This window comes from Mytilus edulis, chromosome 12, assembly GCF_963676685.1.
Source record: "Mytilus edulis chromosome 12, xbMytEdul2.2, whole genome shotgun sequence".
NCBI lineage: Eukaryota > Metazoa > Mollusca > Bivalvia > Mytilida > Mytilidae > Mytilus > Mytilus edulis.
In genome coordinates, this window is record NC_092355.1 from 50,608,732 (window position 1) to 50,616,730 (window position 7,999).

A 7,999-nucleotide genomic window follows, 5' to 3' on the forward strand; every position below is an offset into this window, starting at 1 on the left:
CACTTGGATCTAAATGAGTTTCAGTTATAGTAACTATATCAAATTCATCAGCAAAGTTTTGGAGAAAATTTAGCTTATGTCTTAGACTGCGTATGTTTATATTACATATAGATAGTGAGGTTTCTTTTATACTTGAGGTAGACTCATTAATAATATCTGAACTAGGACCTGGATTAGTTTCTATATTTCCAATAATTAGAATGAAATTTAAAACATATAGCAGGAAAACAATATTTATATTCGGATTTAAGCTCTTATCCTTTATTTACTGTTCTGTGACCATTAGCCTCTTCTTGTTTTTCATCGCTGCAAATCTTGAGTTCTAAACTGCCATTCGTTGCATTTACATCTAATGTATGCCAGTACCATTATTCCCTTTGCTGTTTAAGGTGTGGTCATGTAAACAATTAAGAAGCCTGCAGTTTTTTAAATTTGTATCATTCGGTTATCACAACAAACAAGATAAAAAATCTAAAAGTTCACTCTTAACTTTAATTACGTAAACATTTATTTACTTTGATAGCATAACACTGTCACATATGAATGAAAGGAGGTGTTGAATGCGCTTTAAATAATGTGACAGGAACCCAACGAGACATATAACAAAGAAGACATCTAGGGGTTAACGTACAGTCTTCTACAATCAAGTTGTCAATATAAGATTTATACATGTATGTTAGTTGTACATACAGTATAACTTCTATTAACCGTCCTGATTTTTTACTGTTATTTACTACACGGTTCATTATCCCGACTTTGTTTTTGTCTTTTATCTTTTCCCCTTTTTTTCTTCTTTCTGAAATGCGTGTTAACTTACATTGATTAATTAATTACGATGACGATGAATTACGATGACGATGACGACGACAATGAATTTGTTGATGATAACGTCCATTGGCAAATATAACATGAATACACCAGGACATGTGAATGAGAAATGTATATAACCCTGATTTGAACAAGATCAACACCTTAGGCCGGATTCTTTAGTGACACATTGTATTTCAATACAAAAACATGTCATCATAGATCATCATACAAAGACACATAGTTCTTACTCCGAGAATGCTTTAACCTTCGACATCTTGCAATAAAGGCATGCATGCTACCGCGACTCCATTACACACATTGAATCGGGATCTTTTTACCCTTCCAGAGTACTTGAGATCTTCTAATTAAGGAGAAAAGATACAATATAACAAAGAAAAAAAGTTCTAAGTTCAAAGTTTTTCATATCAATTACTTTCATTTTGATTACTTTATCGTCTTTCTTCGTAATCTCCTCGTCATTGTGCACGTTCTTCTCTTCGGATTTCTTCGTCTCTATCTTTCTTTCAGTGTTTCGCTGTTCCGTTTTTCGATTTGTCCCTCCTTGTCAACCGCTGTGGATTTCATCGAGGATTTATAAGCCATGCAGTAGTTACACAGCATTTAGAACACATGATATATATTGTTTTCAAAACCTTTCGTTTAGCGCTCCATTCAATGTTTTAATTTTGATTGGTGTTTTGCACTTTTCAATAGTTTTTCAATATACTTAACTATTTGCTATCAGTAATTTTATCAACATTGGACTAAAAGGCGATAGCGAATTAAACGGAGAAACGATATATTACCTTTTTTTCTAGTTTTGTTATCTGCCTTCTCTCGATCTTAGCCATCTTTTCTCACCTTTTCCCATTGAATCTTGACATCTTTTGTGTATCTTATCAACCATGAGTGTATAGCTTTGAAGTGCTTTCTATCTGTGCTTTCTTCTTCTTTGTTTTTTTTCTCATTTCTCCTCTATTCCTTATTATGTTTTATTTTCTCCTTTTTGAGATCGTTATTGGTTTCTTTTTTCAAGTAACATATAATTATTATCCAGTTTAGAACTCTTCTGTTAAGTCATAATCTACATCCTTCCAGTTACCCACAGAGAAACTGGAATTAGCCTCGCTTTGTCTCAGGACAGCTCATCGTTTTTTTTGTTGTTTGGTTTGTTTTTGTTTTTTTTGTTTTTTTTTAGGGGGGGGGGGTTCTCTGCCTAACTTAAATGTTCTTCTCCGTCGTAACGTTTCTAACTAAGGTTTCCAGTTAGGATTATTGAAAGCATGAAATGTATTTTTCAACGAACGTTTAGCAAAAATTCAATCATGACATAACAATGGCCGTGTTGCATACAAATAGAGTAAGAAGTGAAGTTTTTAAAGACTTGAAGGGACTGGAAAAATATCAGGTAAAACAAAATCTAAAAACACGTACGGTGTTTGTTCGACGGACTAGAAATTTTGCCTTTTTGTCCTGAACTTTTTAAAAATCTATTTAAAGTGCATAACATATCATGAATATGTATGAAGTACATGTATACCGTGAATATCATTTTAATCTTCAAAACGTGTTCTTACATTGGTATTTAATGTGTACAGTTGTAAATTTAATATATTACAGAGAATTATTTACATATCAAGTAATTTAAAAAAAAACCCAAAAAAAACAAGCAAACTTTCGATAAATTCCCACATTCCTATGATAAATTGAAGCTATGTGTAAATTATATATAAAAAAAAGAAGATGTGGTATGATTGCCAATAAGACAAGTAAGGCAAATATCCACAAGAAACCAAAATGACACAGAATTTAACAACTATAGGTCATCGTACGGCCTTGAGCAAAGTCCATACCATGAAAGCCCATACCATAAAATGCATTTTACCATCAAGACTCACTATACATGTGTTTGTTACGTATCATATTGTAAAAACTTGTGCGTTTGGAACCCGTGCTTGCATTTCCTATCATGATTTTCTTGATAGAGGGTTGCTGCTCACAAGGAAGCTATTAAACCAAGAGTTCCAAATAGTGAAGTTGAAATCATCCCTTCGTAAATTTTACGGACGCCATCACGAGTTGGTTGACCGTTATGGAATAACCGTTTCACAAATGATATCGGATATGTTTCTTACGTCGTAACTACAATTTAATCCCCTTCCCTTTCATGAATGTGACCTACCGAATTAGACTATTTACCGGATTTGTAATCACATAAGCAACACGACGGGTGCCACATGTGGAGTAGGATTTGCTTACCCTTCCGGAGCACCTGAGATCACCCCTAGTTTTTGGTGGGGTTCGTGTTGTTTATTCTTTAGTTTTCTATGTTGTGTCATGTTTACTATTGTTTTCTGTTTGTCTTTTTCATTTTTAGCCATGGCGTTGTCAGTTTGTTTTAGATTTATGAGTTTGACTATCCCTTTGGTATCTTTCGTCCCTCTTTTATAGACAAGTAAATACATTTTTAATAAGGTATTATATTTGATTATCTGTATGTATACAACTTGTCATTTTAAATATACGTGCAAATGCATAATATTATCACACTATTACTACCATTATTCGTCGAGACAATTCTTTTAAAAGCTTACACACTAGAACAAGAAGATACGTATGTATCCTTCTTGCATATTGATAAAAAATTAAAAAAAAGAGTGCGATATGCAGTTCGAATCTAGTTCTTGTTCGATACCAAGTTTTTGTTAACAGTATTAGCATCTGTCCTTATAGGCTTGACTTCCATCCCAGTTTATGGTATATTGTTTTAGTCGCTAGTCTTTAAATTATGAATTTTTTTCTAAATCATGGTAGTTTGATTTTCACCGGTGACCCCAGTGGACGATCACTGCATTTGAATGGGGACATACAGTTGGACCCCCCTTTTTTTAAATGACTGGATCCGCCCCTGGACCCGCTTGAGCTCACACGACAAAAATACTTAAGTTAAAGGAAATGCATGCAGATATTTCAATATCATCCATTAATTCTGTTAGTTTCACTGATTCTTGTTTTTATATATAATATATTTGTTACTATACTATATATAAAAATATTAATTTTCGCGAACCATTTAGGTCACGGAAATTCCAAAATATGGCATCAGTAAGGAGAGTTGTGCAAATAATGTGAATACACAGAACCCCCATCCAAATTATCTTTAGCTAAAAGTATTCATCATTTTCTATTTTATATGTACTAACAACATTCCATTTTTCTATAATTTCGATTAAAATATTCCAAAATCTGAGTTAAAAAAAGTCAAATGCCCAAAATAAACATTGTCTGATTGGTTGAAGTACTGTGGCGTCAATGATAAGCATAGCAAGTCTCGATGTAAAGCACACGCTTCACATGAATAAGGAGAGTTTTACAAATAATGTGAATACACAGATCCTCCATCCTATTTATATTTTGCTGAAAATGTTGCAATGTTCATCATTTCTGTTTTGATTCTGCTAACAACATTCCATTTTTTCTTTAATTCCGATTTATATATGTGGAACCCGCAATAAAAATAGATGGCCTCAATGATTAAAACGCAACTCAAAAAATTCCGTTGACCCTGAATTCAACGGATCGATAATAGCATCATCACCATCAACAAAATGTTTACCGTTATCTTTGTGAAATTTCAGTTATATAGTTCTTTAATTAGAGAAATTTTGGTAAGTATTACTTATTAATGTTAAGGTTCTACTGATGTGCTCCTCTAGACCTTTTTGACGGTCCGTTTTATCCCATTTATCTGGGTTACACTAATGTCCTGACAATGTCCTGACAAAGTCCTGACAGAAATGTAAATGCCTAATACTTTTTTGTTATTGGAAGGATTTACTTGAAATTTGGAATCAAGCAAGATGAGAACTTATATTTAATAAATAAAATTAAAAAAATAAAAAAAAAATAATTTAAGACTTAGAAAACTTGACCTGACCAACTTGACCTCGAAAATACTATTGTCCTGACCGATATGAAACGGCTAAAAAATAATTTATTATTGACAGGATAGACTTCAAATTCGATACAAAGGAAGATTAAATCATTTATTACAAAAATATAAAAAAAAAATAAAAAAAAAATATTTTAAGAGTTAGAAAACTTGACCTGACCAACCACGTCCAACCGTGACAAATGTCCTGACCGATATAAAACTGGTAATTTATTTCTCAAATTCGGTCGGATTGACTTCAAATTTGACACAAGACAAGAAAGTAACATTGAGTAAATACTCATTTGAAAAAAAAATAGGGGGGAAATACTTTAAGGGTAAAAAAAACTTGACCTGACGAACATCGACTTTGTTATGAGTAAATGACCGATATAAAAGTGCTAATACTTGCAACAGTGTTGGTATGATTGAGTTCTTAATTGAAACCAAGTCAAATTGTAACGTTTTTATTTTTATACTTGCTGCAATAAATTGGAAACAAAATATTTCAAAGGAAATAAATACTTGACTTAACCCCTTAAACTTAATACACAAACAACAACATTTTTAGTTCTTACCTTATATTGTTATTGAATTTATATAATTCCTATCCATAAAATACAACATCCAAAGCAAATAAATTATGTTAAATGAAAAGATAGGGGAAATATGAGTTGCTGAGTGACTGTGAGTATTGTTTACCCCTTTGTAACACAAATCTACTTAATTTGATTAATAATTCAGATTGACTAATGAAACTAATTATTGAATTATTAACCTCTGTCAATTAAAAACTATAAAAATGTATAGTGATTAGCTAGCTACCTACTGATTTTAATAACTAAGTTAATAGAAAGTTTTCTTTTTCTTCTTGGTGCAATAACTAAGTTAAAAAATCGGTGAATAGCCTATAATGGTCAGGTCAAGTTTTTTGGTCTTTTCAACATTTTTTTTCTTTTTATTTCTTTTAATTTCTTTGTTAAATGTTGCAAACTTCTTTACTACTCAATTTGAATTCATTCATTACAATAACAAAATAGATAGAATCATTTTTATATCGATCCGGACATGAGTCGCGGCAAATGTGTAGTTGGTCAGGTCAAGTTTTCTAACTCTTAAAATTATTTTTTTAATTTTTTTTTCTTATATTTTTGTAATAAATGTTTTAATCTTCCTTGGTATCGAATTTGAAGTCTATCCTGTCAATAATAAATTATTTTTTAGCCGTTTCATATCGGTCAGGACAATAGTATTTTCGAGGTCAAGTTGGTCAGGTCAAGTTTTTTAAGTCTTAAATTATTATTTTTTTATTTTTTTTATTTTATTTATTAAATATAAGTTCTCATCTTGCTTGATTCCAAATTTCAAGTAAATCCTTCCAATAACAAAAAAGTATTAGGCATTTACATTTCTGTCAGGACTTTGTCAGGACATTGTCAGGACATTGTCAGGACATTAGTGTAACCCCATTTATCTCAATATTATCTCCGATGACAGTAATGTCAACCCGACCTCAGCTATTCGTGTCAAAAGTGAAAATCGCATCGATTTATTGAACTAATTTCTTCTTAAACTGTGCATGCATTATTTCTGTATTATATGATAACCAATCACATTCACGTTGCATGTTTGCATGAAAATGGTCATGTATTAGTGAATTGTAAGGGCGATGCAACTTGAGGTCAGTGCGCGATCACGTGACATTATTATTTGTAAACAAATTTAAAACATGCTCCCCGCGTAACACGTGTCTGAATTATCCTTTCAAAGTGTTATGAATCTTTCAATCACTATTTTATGAAATATTTCTAGGTTTGCATATCAGTAGTCAAAGTGAATAAAACGTAGTTCTTAGTTGTGTTTTTTTTTATATAGAATTAGAAGGTAAATCTACATAAGGGGGTCTCATTGGGGGGGGGGGGGGGGGGGGGGCTGGTGTTCTGATCCCAGATCCAACTTACTGTTTTGTCAGATTCCCATATCCCGCTTACACTATGTACATGAGCAATTTTCATTTTTTTGTCATTTCCGGGGTCCTGCAGAACCCCATTTCCCGTTTTCACGACAGACCTCATTTCCCGTTTTCATGACACAATAATTTGACTTTCACGTTTCACGCTTGCGAAAAATTGTCAATATTGGTCACGCTTAGACCCAATGAGAACCACACACTAGTCAGTATTTAACTTCACCCAAAAAGATGACTCAACTTCCCTCTATATTTAAAACCTGCATACTAATTTAAATAGTATTTGCTCCCCTTGAACACTATTTGGCCCCTTCCGTGTCATTTCCCTCTAAATTTGCTGAAAAGTCATACTTTAAGTCCATTTACAGTAACGGCTAATATTTGATTTTACCATCTTAATTTCAATTTTCATATTGAACACATTTGACCATTCAATATGAGTTCCCATGTATTTTTGTCATATATGAAGGAGGTTTTAGGTCATGTTTTCCTAAACACCTTATTGCTATTTGTCTGTCTGGATTGTTAAAACCACAAAATCAAATATTGATGAATATGCAAGTTTTCAACAATCCCGGAACATTAACAAAGATGTGTGTGAGAGGGTGAAAATTACCCTTCTGATGTACTGATATTTTTAGCACCCCAAGTGAGAATCTAACTCAGGACTTTCAGCACTGTAGCCATCGGTCTTAACCACAAGATCACGAACTCACATTTGATGAACTAATTTCTTCTATATTAACTGTACGTGCATAAATTCTGTATTATTTGATAACCAATCACATTCACGTTGCATGTTTGCATGATAATGGGTTCTGTATGAGTGAACTGTAGTGTATTGCAAAATTAATGCAAATTGTGACGTCAGTGCGCCTTCACGTGACATAATTATTTGTAACCAAAACGGCTTCTCATGTAATGTAACGGTTTATTTCGTCCTCTGTGATATTTTATCCTGAGGATAATTTGTCCCGGTAATTTTTTTCCAGGCATGGTATTTCATTTCACAGGTTGATTTTTCCCAGAGGAGTGAAAATCTATCAGATTTCTGTGTTATGCGGATAGTATGTACGGGTATATATTTGCCGTATTATATTTCACAGAACCGTGTGAAAAAGAGTCCCATATTAACTACTATGTAAGTTACTCTCAATCAATATATACCTGACTATAATTATAAAATGTTTACAAAGGTAAGCAACTGTCTAGGGCCAGGTAAGGGAGGGGAAAAATTAGTATTAGTACTATTTCGCAGAACGATAAACAGATGCATAGACAGACCAAGG